This window comes from Moschus berezovskii, chromosome 1 (assembly GCF_049115385.1).
Source record: "Moschus berezovskii isolate FMDL1 chromosome 1, NW_MosBer_1.0, whole genome shotgun sequence".
NCBI lineage: Eukaryota > Metazoa > Chordata > Mammalia > Artiodactyla > Moschidae > Moschus > Moschus berezovskii.
Genome location: NC_142460.1, coordinates 149,182,606 through 149,204,924, shown reverse-complemented (window position 1 = coordinate 149,204,924; position 22,319 = coordinate 149,182,606). Strand labels below are relative to the sequence as shown.

General features: G+C 43.0%; 1 long non-coding RNA gene across 2 annotated transcripts in view; it reads left to right on the top strand.

Moving 5' to 3' along the window:
* The window catches only part of LOC148778869 (uncharacterized), a 30,741-nt gene that overhangs the window by 5,519 nt on the left and 2,903 nt on the right, over positions 1-22,319 (top strand). The window contains exon 2 of one of the 2 annotated variants that reach the window (XR_016038296.1): positions 17,043-17,130. The exons of the other annotated variant lie outside the window; for it this stretch is intronic. This is a non-coding gene — a long non-coding RNA (uncharacterized LOC148778869). The remainder of the gene's footprint in view (positions 1-17,042; positions 17,131-22,319) is intronic. 2 annotated transcript variants of the gene reach the window in all.

Genomic DNA, 22,319 nt, shown 5'->3' with positions numbered 1-22,319 from the left:
GTTAGTTCCCTGACCAGGGATGGAACCCATGTCCTCTGCATTGGCAGATGGATTCTTAACCACTGGACCACCAGGGAAGCCCCTCTTTAAAGGATCTTTAAAGGGCTGAGAAGGCCATGCCCATTCCTCAAGTGGGTGAACATGATAAGGTAGGTTAATAGATTTATCCAAGGTCACATAGCAAATAAGTGTCAGGGTCTGGGAAGAACAAGCATCCGGGCCTAGACATAGTGTCACTCTGAGACTTTCCTGTGTCCTTTACAGCTTCATGGACAGACTACATTTACTGGTCACTGTCTTTCTTTGTGAATAGTTTTTTTTTCTCATATGCACAGGAGATTTGCCCTCCTTTAAAAACGTCTTAATGACGCAGATAACCACAATGATGTAGCCATTTCTAGAGCCAGACATCCCGGAGTGTGAAGTCAAGTGGGCCTCAGGAAGCATCAATACAAACAAAGTTAATGGAGGTGACAGAATTCCAGCTGAGTTATTTCAAATCCTAAAAGATGATGCTGTTAAAGTGCTTCACTCAATATGTCAGCAAATTTGGAAAAACTCAGCAGTGGCCACAGGACTGGAAAAGTCAGTTTTAATTTCAATCCCAAAAAAGGGCAATGCCTAAGAATACTCAAACTACCACATAGTTACGCTCATTTCACATGCTAGTAAGGTTATCAAAATAAGCTTAAAATCCTTCAAGCTAGGCTCCAGTAGTATGTGAACCAATAACTTCCAGATGTACAAGTTGGGTTTAGAAAAAGCAGAGAAATCAGAGATCAAATTGCCAAAATTTGCTGAATTCTAGAGAAAGCAAGGGGATTCCAGAAAAATCTACTTTTGTTTCATTGACTATGCTAAATCTTTTGACTGTGTGGATTGCAACAAAATGTAGAAAATTCTCAAAGATATGGGAATACCAGACTACCTTACCTGTCTCCTGAGAAACCTGTATACTGGTCAAGAAGCAACAGTTAGAACCAGACGTGGAACAACTGACTGGTTCAAAATTAAGAAAGGAGTATGACAAGGCTGGATATTGTCACCCTGCTTATTTAACTTCTATGCAGAGTACATCATGTGAAATTCTGGGCTGGATGAATCACAAACTGGAATCAAGATTGCTGAGAGAAATATTAACAGCTTCAGATATGCAGATGATACCACTCTAATGGCAGAAAGTGAAGAGGAACTAAAGAACTTCTTGATCAGGGTGAAAGAGGAAAGTGAAAAAGCTGGCTTATAAATCAACGTTCAATAAAACTAAGATCATGGCATTGGGTTGCATTCAGTTCAGTTCAGTTCAGTCGCTCAGTCGTGTCCGACTCTCCGCGACCCCATGAATCACAGCACGCCGGGCCTCCCTGTCCATCACCAACTCCTGGAGTTCACTCAAACTCATATCCACAGAGTCAGTGATGCCATCCAGCCATCTCATTCTCCGTCGTCCCCTTCTCCTCCCGCCCCCAACCTTTCCCAGCATCAGACTCTTTTCCAGTGAGTCAACTTGTTGCGTGAGGTGGCCAAAGTATTGGAGTTTCAGCTTTAGCATCAGTCCTTCCAATGAACACCCAGGTTACCTCATGGCAAATAGGAGGTTAAAAGGTGGAAGCGGTGACAGATTTTATTTTCTTGGGCTGTAAAATCATGGTAACTGAAGCCATGAAAATAAAAGACACTTGTTCCTTGGAGGGAAAGTTATGATGAACCTATAGCATATTAAAAAGTAGAGACATCATTTTTCTGACAAAGGTCTGAATAGTCAAAGCTATGGTTTTTCCAGTAGTCCTGTACTGATATGAGGGTTGGACCATAAAGAAGCCTGAGCACCAAAGAACTGATGCTTTTGAACTATGGTGCTGGAGAAGACTCTTGAGAGTTCCTTTGACTGCAAGGAGATAAAACTAGTCAATCTTAAAGGAAATCGGTCCTGAATATTTGTTGGAAGGACTGATTCTGAAGCTCCAATACTTTGGCCAACTGATGGGAAGCTGACTCACTGGAAAAGATCCTGACGCTGGCAAAGACTGAAGGCAAAAAGAAGGGGGCAGCAGAGGATGAGATGTTTAGATAACATCAGCGACTCAGTGGACCTGAATTTGCGCAAACTCCGGGAGACAGTACTGAACTACAGGGGAGTCTGCCGTGCTGTAGTCCATGGGGTTGCAAAGAGTCAGACGTGATTTAATGACTGAACAACATCAACAACATGTTTATTAAAATTTTTTATTTTATTTTATTATTGGACTATAATTGCTTTACAATATTGTGCTGCTTTCTGCTGTACAACAGAGTGAATGAGCTGTATATGTAACTGTACCCCCTCCCTTTTGGTCCTTCCTCCCACACCTCTGGTCATCACAGAGCACCACAGGCAGCTGAGCTCCCTGTGCTATACGGCAGCTTCCACTAGCCATCTATTCTACACATGGTAGTGTATGTATGTCAATACTGCTCTTTAAATTCATCTCACCTTCTCTGTTCCCCTCTGCATCCGCATGTCCCTTCTCTACGTCTGCGTTCCTGCCCTGCAGATAGGTTCATCAGTACCGTCTTTCTAGACCCTATATATATGCCCTCCTTTAAAGCTGACCTAGGGATCCTTTCGGAGAAGGCAATGGCAAGCCACTCCAGTGTTCTTGCCTGGAGAATCCCAGGGATGGGGGAGCCTGGTGGGCTGCCGTCTATGGGGTCGCACAGAGTCGGACACGACTGAAGTGACTTAGCAGTAGCAGTAGCAGGGATCCTTTAATTCAAAGGCTCATCACCTTCATGTGCTCAAGACCCAATGAATGGGGCTCACAGCTCCTAGGACATTTGCAGACCCTTTCCAGGTGACACCAGCCTGGGGATGAATCAGAAGTGATGACCTGGACCCACATCTTGAGAACCCCAATGTCTTCTAAGCAGTTGTTCTTAGCTTAGCTGCACATTTAAAAGGAAATTCCAGAACTTAGGCCCCAACCTCAGAGATTTGTGTTTAAATGGCTTGGGGTGAGGCTTGGAGTGGTTATTTTTTTAAAAAATACTCCTTAAATGATTTTATTTACAACTAGGGCAAAGAACCAATATTCTTGGCTATCTTGCCAATTTGGTGTGGACCTACTTTATCCTTAAATGAAGGCTCTGTAGAGTCATGGCCAAACAGGTCAGGATCTTGCTCTATTTTTAATTTAAGCCACATTTATTGTATTCTGTGGGCCTCCCAGGTGGTTTAGTAGTAAAGAATCTGCCTGCCAATGCAGGAGATGCAGGAGACACGGATTTGATCTCTGGATCAGGAAGATCCCCTGGAGAAGAGAATGGCAACCCACTCCAGTATTCTTGCCCGGATAATCCCACGGACAGAGGAGCTTGGCAGGCTGCAGTCCATAGGGTCACAGAGGAGCTTGGCATGCTACAGTCCATAGGGTCACAAAGAGTCGGACATGACTGAAGCGACTGAGAAAGTACCGACTGTATTCTGAAGATGCTTAAGAAAGAATCTCATCCTTGGGAATTAGAGATGAATGATATAACTTCTCTGTAATGAGGCTGAGATGGATAAGGCAAACTGAATCACTCAAAAGTCTTCTGAAGTACCTGATTGAATGGAACAAGCTGGCATGCCTTTTCAGTGAGTAGAATTACGCCTCTTGAACCTGTCAGAAGTCCTTGAAATAAAGCCGTGGATAAAAGGGACTAGTGGCTTTAATTTATTTAGTCTTTCCAGAAGTGTTTGACAAAGTTCTTCATGAGAAGGGAATTCAGTAACAAGGGAGGAAAACTGCACAACCGTGGGGGATTAGGGCTGATTAGGAGCCAGGATGCCTGGAGTAAGGAACAAATGGGCATTTTTCACTGCAGCCGGCTTTAGTGGGGACCCGCACAAGGGTCTGATCAACAAACTGACTTTTAAGATTATTTTATTTTTATTACCCAATTTTAAAGCCTTGAGAGACAAGGCTTCTCAAGCAAAGGGGTTAACGACCAGCTCTCTGCCCTTCTCCTTGCCATGACAGCTTGTCCAGGACAGGGTGGCAAGGTTGAGTGGCTGTTCATCTGAATTTGACTCCAGATCTTGATTCACACTCTGAAAATGTAAGATCTTCTAGAGTGTTGTAAAGAAAATGAGTCATGGGTAGTCCAGAGACTGAAAAGACTGATGGGATGTGGTAATCCACTCAATCAAAGGCAGACAGGGCAAGACCTGTAAGCAGAAGAGCTGCTTGGAAGTTACGAGTCTCTCCTCCCATATCTAGGGTCTGCTGTATTGGCCATAGACTTTGTGTTGTTCAGTTAACCTAGGCCGCCAATGTCTCAGGTCCTTTGGAAAGTTTTGCTTCGTCAGCATCTACTTCTGCTTCTTGTAATCTTAGCACTGTTCTCTCTCTTTGGTAAACTACTCATTAGCCACTCAATCCATGGAGCTCAGATGGGAAGTGTGAACTCAGCCGCCTTCTCAGCTCCATGCATTTTAGCACCAAGGTGGGCATGTCCCCTCGGCCTGGCCAACAGCATATTCTATCGCTTTAACCTCAGTGTCTGGTATAGGGCTGGTCACCCTAGCCAAGTTGGTGTGTGCGTGCATGCCAAGTCGTTTCAGTAATGTCTGACGCTTTGTGGCCCTGTGGGCAATAGCCCATCAGGTTTCTCTGTTCATGGGATTCTTTCAGGCAAGAAAACTGGCAAGAGTTGCTCTGCCTTTCTCCGGTGGAACTTTCTGACCCAGGGATCGAACCTGTGTCTCCTGTGGCTCCTGCATTGCAGACAGATTGTTTACCGCTGAACCACTGAGGTCTAGAGAATCCCAAATTAGGCTTTTTATTGGAACTCTTGAGAAAGAGCCTCCCTCTGTCCATTTTGCTGAGCTGGGGACTAGGGTAGAAGCAGAAGAGGGTAGCTTCTTCAGATAAGGAAACAAATTGGAAGAAAGCAAAGCCAAGAGGTGGAGCATGACTTCTCAATGACATCTTTGGAGAATCTGGGTCGAGGCATATTCACCAGATACACCCACTGGGCTTTTCTGTTATATGAGTCAACAGATTTTTCATCCTACGTGTCTTTCCTTAAGCTTCTTAATGCTGTGTTTCTGCCACTCACAGGATCCTTTAATAAGAGGTCCTTAGCGAATACTTTCTTGCATACCTTCCTGGCCTAGCCCATCAAACCTAGTCTTCCCTGTGTCCTTAGGGACAGGCTCTCCAGGCAGTGCTGATGACGAGCTCATCTGAGAAGTGAATCCGTGTTGATGAGCCAACCAGAGGGCTGTCTCAGGTCAAAGATTTACAAAGTTTAAAAATTTTATTTTATTGAAGTGTAGTTGATTTACAATGTTATGTTCATTTCTTTTGTACAGCAAAGTGCTTCAGTTATATGTATATATACATTTTTTCATATTCTTTTACATTATGGTTTATCACAGGATATTGACTACAGTTCCCTGTGCTATCCAGTAAGACCTTGTTGTTTATCCATCCTATATATAATAGTTTGCATCTGCTAATCTCAAAGTCCCAATTCATCCCTTCCCCCACCACTTTCCCACTTGGAAACCATGAGTCTATACTTTATGTCTGTGAGTCTGTCTCGTAGATAAGTTCGTGTTATACATTTTAGATTCCACATGTAAGTGATATCATACGGTATTTATCTTATTCTTTTTCTCTTACTTCACGTAGTATGATAATCTCTAGGTCCATACGTGCTGCTGCAAATGGCATTATTTCATTCTTTTTTATGGCTGAGTAATAGTCATTATATATATTGATATATACATATATACCACATCCTCTTTATCCATTAACCTGTTGATGGACCTTTAGGTTGTTTCTATGTCCTGGCTACTGTAAACAGTGCTGCAATGAGCATTGGGGTGGCATGTATCTTTTTGAATTACAGTTTTGTCTGGATATTTGCCTAGGAGTGGGATTACTGGATTATATGGTAGTTCTATTTTTAGTTTTTTGAGGGATTGCCATACTGTGTTCCACAGTGGCTGTACCAGCTTACATCCCCACCACAATGTTTCCATTTGGTATAATATTTCTGGAGCCAGCAGCTATTCTTTTCAGTAAACACAACAAGGCGATTGTGAAGAACATGGGGAAGGAGGACATCGGGAATGAATTATCACTGAACATCTTCTATGTTCCAGGTGCTGTGTCAGGTGTTAAGACATGTTACCTCATTCTTACACAAATTGTATGCATATTATTATACTTGTTTCACAAATCAGAAAACAATATCAATAACAAATAGCTCCTGTGTATAGAGTGTTATATTCCCATGTTAGCTATACTTCTACTTTATTCATTATAATCACAATAACCTACAAGGTCGAGATTAGCGGCTATATATTATACATGATGAAGCCAACATTCAGAAAGGTTAAGTTCACCTTCATGCAGCTAAGAACAGGGAAAATCTGTATCTAAACAGACCCAGTTTGGAAGCCAAGCTCGCTAGAGGCAGGTCTTCATCATAGGCTTGTGAAGATATTGGGGAGATATTTTGGGCTATGGAGGTCCTCTCAGCATGGCTGACATCAAAAAGTAAGTCACAGTCAACAAGAATAGATCAAATGTCGTGTTGACCTGAGCTCAAGCACTGGCATAGTGGCCAGAAGCTTTAGTTGGGACCTCTGGTCAGGTTTCTTGCTTGACAAGATTGAAAGTTTTCTCACTATGGTGACCTGAATGGGAAGGAAGTCCAAAAGGAAAGGGATATATATATAGCTGATTCATTTTGCTGTACAGCAGAAACTAACACAGCATTGTAAAGAAACTATATTCCAATAAAAATTAATTTAAAAAAGATCTAAAGGCATCTTTACTTGAAACTTTGTAAAAGTTATGAGAAGGAATAATGAAGAACAGTGTAGAACACAGCTTTTCATCTAGCCTATATATTGTAAAATAAACCCACACAGACCCTAAACATACTGGATGCTCCTTGATTTGAGCATCTAGTGTAAAGAGAGTGAAACTGAAAGTGGAGTGGCTTAGTCGTGTCCGACTCTTTGCTACCCCATGGACTGTGGCCTACCATGCTCCTCCGTCCATGGGATTTTCCAGGCAAGAGTACTGGAGTGATGGCTAGTTACTAAATGTGGAGCTAGCTGGGGCTTGGAGTGTCTGTTGGTGCTGTTCATATTTTCTCCTAGGTTGTGCCAGTCCTGGGAGTTCTGTTGGTCTGTGCTAATGTCCTGTGGTGACTTGTATCTCACATGGATTCATGCCAGCCCCCCTCAGACATGCACCTTCTTTCTGAATCAGAATCTCTGTTTAAGGTACAATGAGTTCTCTGGCTTCTAGAACGCAGACCTTTGGAGCTCAGTCTTTGAGGTTGATCAATTGCATTTCACTTGTGCCATTTACTCCTGTTCCAGCTGTTACATTAATCAAATAAGGAGGCCTTCAGACTGGCTCCAACATCTTGACAGCCTGTGTAAGCCGACCAAGACCTGAGCCCATAAGTACCTCCTGGTTACAAAACTGAAACACTAGGGACAGTCAGTCACAAAGCACCAACCAGACTTTATGCTATAGCCAATCAAATAATCTCCTTTCTTTGCTTTTGCACCTTCTTGGTGTAAGTCTTTCCTTAGACTCTTGCCTGGCAAGCACTCCTAACCACTTTTGGCTTGGTGCTGCCCAAATAAAAGAGATTTTTTGCTCAAATAAGGGGCTTCCCCAGTGGCACTAGTGGTAAAGAACCTGGCCTGCCAATGCAGGAGACATAAGAGAGGCAAGTTTGATCCCTGGGTCAGGAAGATCCCTTGGAGGAGGGTATGGCAACCCATTCCAGTATTCTTGCCTGGAGAATCCCATGAACGGAGGAAACTTGCAAGCCCATAGGGTTGCAAAGAGTCAGATACGACTGAAGCAATTTAGCACGAATGCACACTCAAATACTCTTAACAATTTAAATATGCCTCAGTTTATCTTTCACATCACCCATAGCTATGATGCTGTTTTGGTTGACAGTGGCTCCCACAGACACCCAGGCCCTCATCCCTAAAACCCGAGAATGTTACCTTTCAACTTTGCAGATATGATTAAGGATTTCAAGATGGAGAGATGATCCTGGATTATCCAGTGGGCCCAATGTAATTACAAGGTCCTTCTAAGAGGAAGGATCAGGAGGCTCAGAGTCAGCAGAAGAAAATACGATCATAGAAGCAAGAGGTTGGAGTGATTCAGGGAGGGGGTGATGAACCAAGGAGTGTGGCAGTTTCAAGAAGCAGAAAATGGCAGAGACTCTCCTCCTGATCCTCCAGAAGTAATCAACTCTGCCAGCACCTTGGCTTTAGGCCAGTGAGAGTGATTTTGGGCTTCTTTAGCACTATAAGATGCGGCTTCCCAGGTAGTGCTAGTGGTAAAGAGCCCACCTGCCAATGCAGGAAATATAAGAGGCGTGGGTTCAATCCCTGGGTCAGGAAGACCCTCTCTGGTATTCTTGCCTGAAAAATCCCATGGACAGAAAAGCCTTGTGGGTTATAGTCCATGGGGTTGCAAAGAGTTGGACATGACTGAAGTGACTTAGCATGCACGCATGCAGCACTATAAGATAACAAATTTGTGTTCACTTAAGCAACTAAATTGGTGGTAATTTGTTACAGCAGCAATGATCCATACTACTGTATATAAAAATAGGTAACTAACAAGAACCTGTTGTATAAAACAGGGATACCTACTCAATACAATACTCTGTCATGATCTATATGGAAAAGAATATATAAAAAAGAGTGGGTATATGTACATGTATAACTGAATCACTTTGCTGTACAGTAGAAACTAACCCAATATTTTAAATCAATTATTTACAATATTGTAAATCCACATTGCAATAAAAATTTTTTAAAATGTGGGCTTCCCTGGTCGTCCAGTGATTAAGACTCCACCTTGCAATGCAGGGGACCTGGTTTGATCCCTGGTCCGGGAAGATACCGTATGCCACGGGACAAGTGAGCCTGTGTACCACAGCTACTGAGCCTATGTTCTGGGGCCCTGAAGAGTGGGTGCCCTGGAGCCTGGGCTCCACCACAGAAGCCACCGCAATGAGAAGCCCACACACTGCAACTAGAGAGAAGCGCCCCCTTGCGGCAACTAGGGAGAACCTGTGCCCGGCAACAAAGACCCAGCACAGCCAGAAATAAATAGATAAATATTTTAAACAAAATTGTAAAAATGTTTGGGGAAGTCTAGTTTGTGGGCGTTATCAAGGGAGAGCCATTCCAGGTGGATCAGGGATGTAGCTCCTCCCCACCTGTGGTGGCCCCCAAAAGCCCTCAGAAACCCACCATGGCTCCTCTAGGGACAGGCCTGGTGTGTCAACCCTGCACCATAGCAGGACATGTCTCCTTGCTGATACTGGCTTTGGGATCTTTCTCATCAAGACCGATGGGGCTGAATAAACAGTCAGTGATGGGGGTGTCTGGGCTTTCCCTCTCTGTGCCCCAGGCCAAGCACTCCCTGTATGTTCCAGAGACTGTGCTTAAACTGGGTACAATACCATTGATTAGGATTGATTTTTTGAAATTACAATTACAATTTGGTTTTGTTTCTTGAAAATTACACTCTGGTCCCCTTGATTGGAATTTTGAATATTCCCAATCTTTTCAGTCACACATTTACAGTCTCTGGGTTTCTTTCCACAGATGGCTGAATTCATGCATTGTGTATGGGTTTCACAGGTGCTGTCTCAGAGGGCAAGTCTATTCTTGAATGTTTGCTGGGTCCTATGGTCACTCCCACGTTTTATACACATGTGTGGTTCTGTCTCTCCCTGGAGTGGGGCTGTCTACTCTCCTCACAGGAAACTGACCCGTGAGCACAGTCAGGATGTGTATTCATCTTCTTCCCCAAATTCCTGCACAGGGAAGGGACTGAAGTGTTGAAATTGGATCAGAACCTCAAAAGCATAAAAATTCAGCTTCAAAACTTGAGAAACTCGAGTTGTGGTTCTCTGTGTTCTGCAGCAGTGTTAATCCTCCTATTTCTGAACTATCTAGAACAGAAAAGCAGAGAAACACATGGAACACTCAGGAACAACTCAACTGGTGAAGACACTTCAGTCTCAGCATCCCTCTCCTCTGTGTGGCTATGTTAACTCAACTTTGCTTGGCTACGTGCTAAATCGCTGCAGTCGTGTCCGACTCTTTGAGACCCCGTGGTCTGTAGCCCGCCAGGCTCCTCTGTCCATGGGATTCTCCAGGCAAGCATACTGGAGTGGGCTGCCACGCCCCCTTCAAGTGGACCCGGGATCTCTTTGTCTCCTGTATTGGCAGGTGGGTTCTTTACCACTAGCACCACCTGGGAAGCCCTTGCTTAGCTGAGCAGACAGATTCCTTGCTCACCTTCAATCAACTGAGATTTCAGGTGTGGTTGGGTATGGCTTCTTGTAATTGTGTTTAATTAACATTTACTATGTCGAAACCACAGCACCCCCCCATACCCTCAATGACTCTGACATCCTTCAGGGGCGGGTCCTATCAGAGCTTTGGGTCTCCCTCTCCGCTGTTTCTTCTCTCCCACCACCACCGGCTCTGCCCTCATCTGGCTCAGAGTTCCTGTGAAAGGCAGAGGGGAGGAATAACTGAACGGGAGTCTGCCTAATCACGCACTCTCTGTCCTCTAGCCCCACCCCTGTCAACGCTTTAGTCACAGCCCATCAGGTTCGAACGATGGTCCTGTCTCCCAGGGCATCAGTGTTTGTTCAGAGACCCTCAGGGGTCCAGCCCCCTCTCTACAGAGGGCTCGTTCTCCTCTTCGGCAGCTGTGCCACCTGCCTTCCTTGCTTGAACTTGACCTCCTAATGCTTCCCTCCAGAGGATCAGAACACTGTGGGAGATGCATCAGTGGGCTAATTACATGTGCTGGAGAAAAGTTCACCCCTCAGAGCAGGAGCTCTTTTGAGGTGAGAGCCACCATAAGTGCTTATGAAATGCTGACTCCTGTAGAAAGAAAGCACACTGTTCCCTTGTCATTTCCAGGCCACGGGAGAAGGCCAAGTCTAGTGGGTGCTGGAGGCAGGAGCTGTCAGTAGAACAAGTGTGATGGCTAGAGGTCATCTCAATTGAGCTGTTAAATGGAGTTGTGTGTGTGTGTGTGTTTTCTTTTTAATGTGGATGGGTCACTGTTTTTATGGCTGTACTTATTTCATCTTTCTTATAACTAGCTTGGCTTATTGGCACCGCCGGGTATTGTGGACTGAAAATTATTGGGAATTACTTTTTTTCCCTTCAAATGGAAAGCCTCTCCTACTTCTTCTGAGCTTATCTGTCAAAAGTACGTAGTATAACCTGACTGGTAGGTGAGTAGTAGGTAGGTGGTAGGTGAGTGACTGAATTGGGTTTATTTTCAGCTTCTTGGCATGTATTTTTTAGTATTCAAAAACCTAGCAGCCATTTGATATGTCTGTGGACCACCATTTTCATAGGAAAAAGAGGCAACACATTTTTTTTTTAAAAGGAACGTGGAAATGCGTTTGAAATGCAAAACAATAGTTTTGTCTCGGCAAGAGACATGATATAGTCTACCATCCTTCACTAATATGTCCATATCCATATACAGACCCGTATAATGTATCTGTTCAGTGGGGGGGAGTTTGGGCCACGTATGAAATCCCCTGTAATCTACTGCTTTTTGGTTTGTATTTCTCCTAAATTTGAAAACCCTTACTCATAATTATGAGTTTGGTAATGGAGGGGCGTGTAGGGTGACTCTGTCAGATAGTTCTGAATATCTGAAAAGGAAGGACAAGAACCCATGTTGCAGGGCTTTTTCTCATTGTCATCTTGGTGCCATCAGCCCGCTTGCCACTTAGTCCTACTGTGGAAGCAGGGATGTCTCAACAAGGAAGATGATGGGGAATGGATTCTTCATTTATTCTTTGGTTTTATTTGTCAGTTTTCTTCACATTCATTTGTAATATTCAGATATGGGTTTTTAATATGTCTTTTAATAAGCCATATGTTTCTATCAGAAGACAAGAGAAATTGTTTAGACAAATAGTTAATTCCAGGGATGGTGTTGTCCTCACAACTGTCTGTTTCTTAAAAATCTGATGCTTCATTTCCAATATTAAGAATTATGGCATTTCAGCTCTGAAGTGATAGCTTCAGGATGTTCAAGACGTGGAAGGTACAACTGTGATAATACCTTGAGCAACACAGTTGAAATGATTAGTTATAGAAAGCATTTATACTGGAATTCAGAGTCATAAAGTGAAAAAAGTCATATCATCCATTAAAAAAAAAAGCAAAACTATGTGAGCTCTTTTCTCCTCGACAGAGTGTTTTGATGAGTCAAAGTATAGAGGATTTACTGTTCATGCTTAACATGTCACACCAAGAAACTCTACACTTGGTGGCCACAATTTTATTTGATATGTAACTTTTTTGTTAAATCAGGATTATGGCTTACAATACCATCTACATGTCAATGATTCTCATGAAAAGAAAATTGCAGGTCTAGCCTGCTGGTCCAAGAGAAGGATAGGAGGTACAGCAGCACTAGACCAGTGGGGCCACCCCAGCTGGATGCAATCTGGATTAACAGATCTCCCCAACAATGACTCATGACACATGAGCTAAATAAACGGGTACTGTATGTATAGCTGAGATTTTTGAACTTGTTTGTTATGCAGCAACAGCTGACCAAAATACCTTATTTGTGTCATTACCTCCCTAAAGCCTGTTTTCAACACAGCAGATGGAATGATCATTTTAGCAGCCAGATTTTGCCAGTTATGTGTTGCCCCTGACATTGGTTCTCATTTCACTAAGGGTCAACCAGAAATTTTTATAAGAACACATATGAACTACTTCTTCTCCCTACTCATCTCCTCCCTGACTTCGACTTCCATAAGCCTCCTCGCTAGCTCTCCTCGAGCCACAACGTACTCCACTGCTCTCCTTGAACATTCTAAACAAGTCTAGAACTCTCTTCCTTCAGGTGTCTCTCGATGGTCTTTGCTCAAATGCCACCTTCTCAGAGAGACTGACTCTGATCATCCTATTTAAAACCCCAAATTCCATGCTCCTCCTCATCCTTTTCTTAAAAACTTTATTTATTTATTTGGCTAGTACCGGGTATTAGTTGCAGGACTCAGGATCTTCAATTGTCGTTGTGGTACACAGGATCCTTAGTTGCGCCATGGGGGATCCAGTTTCCTGACCAGGGATTGAACATGGGCCCCCTGCATTGGGAGCGTGGAGTCTTAGCCACTGGACCATCAGGGAAGTCCCCTTGTGTTCTTGATCTCCCTTGCACTGCTCTATTTCCTCCCCATAATGATACTATCGTGTGGTCATTTTCCAGACAGTCACTGTTTAAATTTCTATTTCTGCTAGAAGGTAAGCTTTAGTAGGATAGGAAGCTTTGCTTTGTTCTCTCAGGATCCTATGAACCTGTGACAGTGCCTGACATAGTGTAGGTACTCATTAAATATTTGTAGAATAAATATTGGTGACCAGTGAGTTTCTCTCTGAATGATGCATTGTGTATATGGACATTTCTATTTGCCCGGCAAGGACCTCCCTGGCCACGTAGCTGTTTTGTCAGCATGATTCAAGCACACCTTTCCTGGTCTACCTCACCAGGTACAAAATAATCATTTCAGAATTGAGAGTTTTTTCTGTAGCAAAGGCTTTTAGTAACAAAGAGAAGAAAAATGTATAGGGCATTAAAAAAAAAAAAACTTTATTTCACATAAGCATAGAGCTGATTCATATTCTTTTCATTGGTGGTATTGCCCAACTGAAGATGCCCACTTACAAACTCAAAGATCATGAAGGCTTTTCACCTTGAGAATCACATCCTAATCTTTATTCTTGTTTTCCGTCTAAGTGGAGTATTTATAATTAAACTGGTTTAATACACATTTTGGTGAAAGTATAGTTTGACCCATTTTTTGTTGTGGGGCATACAACTTTGAATGGTGATTCTGTGGCTTATAACCCTTCTTCAGCTTTGGGCCACATTTGTCAATTGTGGATTCCAGTACACACTTTGTGCATTGTGCACAAAAAATTGTGCATTTCAGTACACATTTTGTATTGAAATGTATTATTTTGTATTTGTTTTTTTAAAAATAGAAGGGTTTTACCATAGAAGGCAAAAGGAGTTTCCCTCTGTGCTCTGAAGTAAAGGTAAAGCCTTACGCTCTCCTCTGACAAATTTTGTAAAAGATGATGTCTTCTGAGGGAAGAGTCACCTGATAACTGAATTTCAGATGCTTTCCCTTTGTGCTGCTTACTTACAGTTTTCATCTTATGGGTTCACCTGCCTGGTTAGCTGCTGGAACCACAGAACCAAGCTCTCGTTTGAGTCTTGTTTGCTACCTACATATATAACATTTTGAATCACAGTATTTACATAACTATTTCTATCCCTACTTTTATGCTCCAATGAACTACTTTGGAGTCCTTGATCCATTTTTGGGAATATGGTGACACAGTACTGATGACAAAAATGCGTATATGAGAAACATAGCCATTTTTCCCACATGAGAAAAGATGTTAGTCAAGTTGAGCTGTGCCCTCTAAACTGAGGGTTAGATAATTGAAAAGTGAAATGAGGAGTAACCAGTGGAAAAAAAGCAGTACCACCCTAACCAGACATGGACAAACTTGAAAAATAGAAGGATTTTTGTGAAAATCATAGTTAATATCACAGTTCATATGAATCAAATTGTTCTGTTACTTTATTTCTGAAAATTGCCAGACTGCTTGCAGACCCTTTGACGGATAAAGACTGCCTGTTAACTGAGTCCTAAGCCTGAGAAACACTGCTTCAGTCCCCAGCTGAAAGTGGTCCCTCAAAGTGTGGTCCAGGGACTGGCAGATCAGCATCAACCAGGAGTTGGCTGGAGATGTAGAAACTCAGGTCCCACCTGAGACCTTCGGAATCTGAATCTGTATTTAACCAAGTCCTCAGGGCATTCCCTTGTAGCTCAGTTGGTAAAGAATCTGCATGCAGTGCAAGAGACCTGGGTTTGATTCCTGGGTCAGGAAGATCCCCCTGGAAAAGGAAATGGCTATCCACTCCAGTATTCTTGCCTGGAGAATCCCATAGACAGAAGAGCCTGGAGGGCTACAGCCCATGGGGTCCCACCAATTCAGACACGACTGAAGCGACTTACCATGCACACACACAGACTCAGGAAGAGCTATTTACCTCCCCTTTAACTGCTTAAAAGAATTTAGATAGAGGCCTGTACCAGGAAGAGAGCTATTAGTAGAGAGGAATTTTATATCTGAAAGACTCATCTTCATGGTGTGGCAAAACATTTGTTCCCAAGCCTTGGTTATTCCCATCTTCCTGAGAATTATCTTCTTCCCCTTTGAAGCCCAGGTCCCTCCTCCCTTCTCCTTAGCTCAGGAAGGTGTTTAAACCTCAATTACCTGACTGCTGAGAATCTCATATTTTTACGAGGCTCCCACCGTACAAAATTTGTTTTTCTCTTGTGTATCTGTCTTATGTCACTTTGATTATTAGATCAGCCAGAGAACCTAGAAGGGAAGGAAGGAAGAGTTTGCTATGCTGACTGAATAGAGTCATCTCTTCACTTCTAGCTGGCACAGATAGTGGGGGATGGTGAGGGCCGGGCTGGCTCTTGGTCAAGGTTTTACCAGCAAAAGGATGCACTTGGGGACCAAGGCCAGCTTGGATGCAGCTCGTATCTTTGGACCCAGTGTTATGAAAAGGAGACAATTTGAAATGATTTGGTGGGTGACGTTGCACGGTCATGGAGGCTTGAAGGGAGCAGTTATTTTTTCTTTCTTTTGTTCAGGCAGCAGCTGTGGCTCCCAAATGTGTTGCCTGCTAGGGATTCAGAACTCGATGATTCACAGGTTTTGTGAGTTGGTGCTTTTCTAACTGGACAGTGGTCTTGGCCATGCGCGTAGTTATAGCCCAGCTTCAGAATTAGACACAAAATGAGAGCAGTATCCCCACCACCTCTCAATTGCCTCTCAGCCATGTGTGCTTCCTTGTTGCCCCAGTAAGTGGGATGCCATGGATGGGTCCGATGTCCCCTGCTGTCACATCTCGCCCTGCTCCTCCCTTTCCCTAGACCGTCTCTCCCACATTCCCAGTTTTTACTGCCCATCTCAACCACCACTTCCTCTTTGATGATTTTCTGCAACTGGATGACATCTCTAACCACTTCCAAAGTCCCTTTCATCTAGTGGTTTGCAACCTTGGCCGCACATCAGAATCATCTGGGAAGATTTAAGACATCCTGATGTTCAGGCTACAGCCAAGACCAGTCAAGTCAGGATCCAGTGGGTGGATCCAGGCATCAGGAGTTTGTAAAGCTCTCCTGGTCCATCCGGTGTCCAACCAGTACCATAATTCTTGTCTGGGACTTCCCTGGTGGTCCAGTGATTAAGAATCTGCCCGCCCATGCAGAGGACATGGGTTTCATCACTGGTCTGGGAAGATCCCACATGCCAAGGAGCAGCTAAACCTCTGCTCCACAACTACTGAGTCTGCACTCTAGAGTCCTCAAGATGCAACTTCTGAGCCCACGTGCTGCCTAGAGCTTGTGTTCTGCAACAAGAGAAGCTCTCACTCAACACAACTAGAAAAAGACCATGCATAGCAATGAAGATCCACTGCAGACAAAAATAAATAAACAAACTTAAAAAAAACCACTAAAAATATACTTGTCTGATCACTGTAAACTCCATGAAGCTGAGATACATCTGTTTGGTTTTCTACCCCCGATGTTGGGACATCAAGGGTTCTTAGTGTCTTTTGACAGTCTTGTGCTGTCTGCCTGCAGCCCAGTATAATTGGGGAAGAAGTCAGGATCTTTGAAACTATAGGGTCCTGGGTTCAAAACTCCCCTCTGCCATGAGTCAGCTACATGATCTAAGGCCAGTACTTAACATTCCTGTCTCCCAGGTCCATGCACATAAAGTGGGGTTTAAATGTGATGCTCCCAGAGTGGTTGTAGGTTGAATGAGATATTGTATATGGAAAAGTGAGGCCTATAGCAAAAAATCAACTAATATTTGTTTCCTTTTCTTTCTTTTGACATTTTTCCTTTAGGCATGATGCCAGGCACAACCAACCCAGGACTGAATTCAGTTCAGTTCTGATAAATCAGCACTCCTGAGTGCTGGCTATCTGAAAGATGGTGAGTGGACAGTGGGGTTTCAGGGAGGGTGGCCGGGTGACTTTGGTTAACTGAGGGTTCCCTGGAGACCTTCAGTTGCTGAAGGGTGAGTTTCACGGTATGACTGCGTTGCTTAGGCCACATCTTGAGGTTGGGGTCTTTCGAATTGGCCTCTTGCACTTGGTCCTTGCTGAGCTGTTTGCTTCCCACTGACCAATTCCCAGGGGGGAGGGGGCAGAGAGGAGGATGCTGACATGCAGAGCTGACCCCTGTATGGCCCAGTTCCCTCCTTTACCTCCAGTCTGACTTGTTGGAGTTTCTCTTTCCTCCTTACTCTTTGCTAAAACGAATCAATCTGCATGATGGAGTGATGCAATGGGCCAAGATGTCTTTGAACTAATGTGCTTTCTGGAACTCACCATTGCTCATCTGTCCCATCTTTACTGATCCCATTAATGATGCTGACACTGGCAATTCCTAACTTTGATTATCAGCCGTATATTGTAAGTATCTGATAAATGTTTGTTAAGCTGAATGAATGACAGGTTGATGGCCAATATTTGGGAAGCACATGGAAACTTCCACAGGTAGGCGTCTTACTCCTGGCAACCTCCTCCACACCAAGCCTGCTGCCTGCTCTGAAGGACAAACACACTTGAAGGCTTCTTGGCTAATCACACAAGTACTTTGAGATTGTACTTCAGGACCATGCTATAAACATCAGCTACCTTTGAACTGTGCTATGTATGGAGAAGGGGTAAGAAATCTTGGCAACATCACGGGTAAATCAGAATATTGTATGGTTTCTTATAAGAAACAAATCTCTCAAGTGTTCCTTTCAAAAACATTTGAATTGATCAGGTAATCTGCCTGTTTCATTTATTTTGTGAAATAAATTCCTCTTCTAGCCTTCTTTGTCCTTCTGTTCCAATCTGGAAGGAGGGAGGAGGGGAAAATGAGAGTGGAGAGACCAGGTAAGGAGGGACATAGCTTGGCAAGTAGGCTATCAGGGTACCCAGTCTGGGAGTCTCTGGTATGAGCTGACACTGGGGTCATAGGCAGAACTTCTCCTCCTCAGAAACCTTCTTGCCACTCGTGAGGCCTTTGATTGACTGAAGCAGACCCACCCAGATTAGCTGGCCTAGTCAACTGAGGGCAGATGTTAATCACAGCTGAAAGTATGCATCCACAGCGAGATCTATATTAATATTTGATTGAATGGGATGATATCCTAACCACATTGACAAGTGAACTGTCATTGCTGAGGAGAGGCGGGGTCATGGTACAAGACCACGAGCACAGTAGCAGTAGAAATGAATGTTTGTCGGAGCTAGTTCCCTGTCCCACAGACATGCAGAACTCCCTGAATTCTCAGTGAGGACTTGTCCAGGGCTCTTTTCATGGGTGCGTACTCTGAATGGAGCACCTTTCAGCCTCTGTCTGATTCCCTTTTTTCTTACTGTCAGTGGTTCTCCCCAAGGATTGAGTGAGGATCATCTATGGGGCCTTTTGAGGAAAGATCTGCTTGTCCTCTTGGAGACTCTGACACGGTCCTTTGGTGAGGAGGGCATATCAGAATCTCTTTCTTAGAAAGAGGTGAGGAAGGTCATGTGGCAGTTGAGAAACTTTTCAATGAAGTGGGGATGCACATCTTCTCCTTCCAAATACATACTTCTAGCCTGGACCTTTTCCTTAAACTTCAGAGTCTTGTAAACCTCAGCTCCATGAAGCTCTGCCTAAGACCCCCAGACTCAGCATATCCAGAGCTGAATTCATCAACTTTTCTTTGTTCCTCCTTCTAAAACCCTCGGTGAATGGAGTCATCAGCCTATTGTCACCTACACCTTAAATATGGGGTCCTTTTGGGTTCCCCCAGCTTCCTCACCTTCCATATCCGGTTACCAGCTTTGTTGAGTCTAGTTCTGAAACCTGTATAGAAGCTGCCTCCTCTCTGTCCTCCTGGATTCTGCCTTAGTTAAGCCTCTCATCGTCTCTCTCCTGGGCCAGTGAAATAATAATGTCCTAAAAGGTTGGGGGCGGGCGGAGAAGGGGACGACGGAGAATGAGATGGCTGAATGGCATCACCAACTCTGTGGACATGGGTTTGAGTGAACTCCGGGAGTTGGTGATGGACAGGGAGGCTTGGCGTGCTGTGATTCATGGGGTCGCGGAGAGTCGGACACGACTGAGCGACTGAACTGAACTGAACTGAACTGGGTTATTGCACCAATACCCAGTCTTACTGATATTCCATCTCCTCACAATGCATGTAATTTTCTTCCCTGTTTAAAATATTTCAATAGCTCCCCATTCTCAAAGGATCATGGCTCAGACTACTTCATCTGATTTACATTTCCAGAATCATCTTTTATTCTTCCATTTTCCTGTGTTCAAACACATGCGTAGCACCATGTGGAATAATGTATGGTTCCTCTAACGCACCAGGCTGCTTCACACCCCTCTGTCTCCTGCCCAGGTTCTTTCTTTCGATTGGCGTGCCTTTTCCATATTCTATTAATACTGGAAATATTAATACAGGATCCACCCCACCTCCTGCCCCACAGTTCAGCATCTGTCATGTCTGCTTGGTCAAACACTCTCATCTTTCAAGGCCTCCCTCAGATGTAAGTTCCTCCATGACAACTTTCTTGACCACACCTTCACCGCCTTCCCCCATCTTGATGCCAAAGCTTCAAGAACTGATTATATATGAAAATAATATCATTATGAAAATTAAAAGTAATGCAGATAAACCAAAAGGCTCTCTTGATTCATCTCTCCTATTCTCACTCCTCATCTTGTTATCAGTCTGCTGGGAGTCAGTCCAGACTTTTTCACTAACAATTTATCTTGAAAATATTTCCATGTGAGTTTATGTGTATGGGTCCATCTCTACAGAGAGTATAACTGCTGCAGAATATGGGTATAATACAGTTTAGTTAACCCCTGCTATTGAAGGATATTTCCCCTCTCTGCCAGTATTTTGTAATAACTGTGTCACAATGAATATCATTTTGTACACCTCTTCATGCATAAATGCCAAGTATTTCTTTTCTACAGGGAAGCATAAAAGAGGAAGTCTGGATATCTGATTCTACATACTCTTGACATATTTTTGTATTCAGAATTTTTTTTCTCATGCATCAGTAAGAGTTCTTTGCATAATTTGAAGAATAATCCTTAGTCACACAAACAAAGTATATGTGTATTTTTCTCTGCTTCATTTAAAAATTTTGCTTGTTATGATTTCAATTATAAGAAATTTTATATTTTGTGGAGTCAAATGTGTCATTCTCTGTTTTTGGTTTGTATCTTTCTCAGGAAGACCATCCGTATGCACATCCATATTTTATTTTATATTTTTGTTATCCTGCAGGTTTACTTTTTCCATTTAACTCTTAAAGTTACTTGGAATTTAATTTTGTGTATGTTGAGAGTATTACCTAATTTTCTTTCTTCTTCCATATTGAATGTCAAATTGGTCCATACTGTTTATTGTTTAATAGTCTATTCATCCATTCTCCCAAGCTGAAATTACATTTTTTATGAACTAAGTTTCTAAATATAGGTCATGAATTTGTTTCTGTCCTTTGTAGCAGATTTTCTTGTTCTCTTTGCTTATTTCTGAGCCAATACTACAGTGTTTTGTTACTATACTTTTATCATATGTCTAGATACCTTATAGTGTCTGTCTTCTAGATATTTGATGAGACTGAGTCACATATCTTTGAATTTTAAAGACCTTTTATATAGTTTGTATCCATATGTGTTGAATGATGCAAATGAATAAACTAGAAGCTCTTGGTACTATTGATGCTATACTTGGTATTCTCAAGGTCTCAAAGACTGTGTTGTAAAATAGCTTTTCCAGTCCTTACTTCCTATTTTAGCTCAGCACCTCAATGTGTTATTTCATAGGAATTTTCTTCTTATTATTATTATTTTGAATAAATAATGCATATACAGTGTACAAACCCAAAAGATACAAAAGTGTTAGGTCTCTCTTCAATTCTTAAGAGCCAGTCATACTACCAGTTTCTTCTTTAATCTTCCAGAATGGCAGCACACCATCTGCCCTGCTCCTTGGTCTTTTATGTTTAGCAATATATCTTGGAGATCATTCCATATCAGTACATATGATGCTGTTTCATGAGATGCCTGTGGCATGTTTTATTTAACAGGGTAGCAATTCATTTGTTTTAATAAATATCCTTTGTATGTATAAAATCCTCAAATATCTGGAATCAAAATTTTGCCAATAAAACTGGTAGGTCAAAGGGTATTTGAATTTTCAGCTTTGATTTATACCATTAAGTTGTCCTCCAAGAAGTTTCTAGAAACTTTATGAATGAAGACCTTGACAGTATTTGCCACCGGGCTTCAGACTTGTTCAGACATGTGCTGAGTACCGGGCAGAAAACTACAGAGGTGCTAGCTGGGACCCTGACAGTGAGAGCTACTGAGTGTGTGTGTGTGTGTGCGTGCATGTGTGTGCACTTGCATTTGTGCATATGTGTGACGTATATATGGTAAGAAGTTCAAAGAAGGACCATAAGCCAATTAATTAGGGTGCTGTTTGAAGCTCTAATAACGAATGCAAGCATTAGTGGTTTGAATAAAGCTCCTTTGCCTTTATTATTCATTAGAAACTGGCAGTAAATAATAGGCTTGAATTGCATATCCCTGATGCTGCTAATCAAAGCACGGAACATTTCTTAAGATGATAAATTATTATTCTTCACAACAGGAGAAAAAAGGGAATTTGGGGTTTATGAATTGCTAACTGGTTCACCAGTTAGCCTCTGTTCTGTTCTTGGGCTGACTCAGAGGGAAAGACGCTGGTTATTACATCTTGAAGCTAGAACTCTGTCTTATTGGGTGGGACACAAGTTCCTGAAACTCCCAATATCATACCTACCTGGAGTCACTGGGATAAGTGGTCCAGCCCAGATTAAGAAGCCCTCAATCTTCTCGTGGGGCTTCCCAGGTGGCGCAGTAGTAAAGAATCCACCTGCCAATGCAGGAGACACAGGTTCAATCCCTGGGTTGGGAAGATCCCCTGGAGAAGGAAATGGCAGCCCACTCCAGTATTCTTGCATGGGAAATTCCATGGTCAGAGGAGCCTGGTGGGGCTACAGTCCATGGGGTCACAAAGAGTCAGACACGACTGAGCACACATGCACAATCTCCTTGTGGGTAATGGTTCAGGA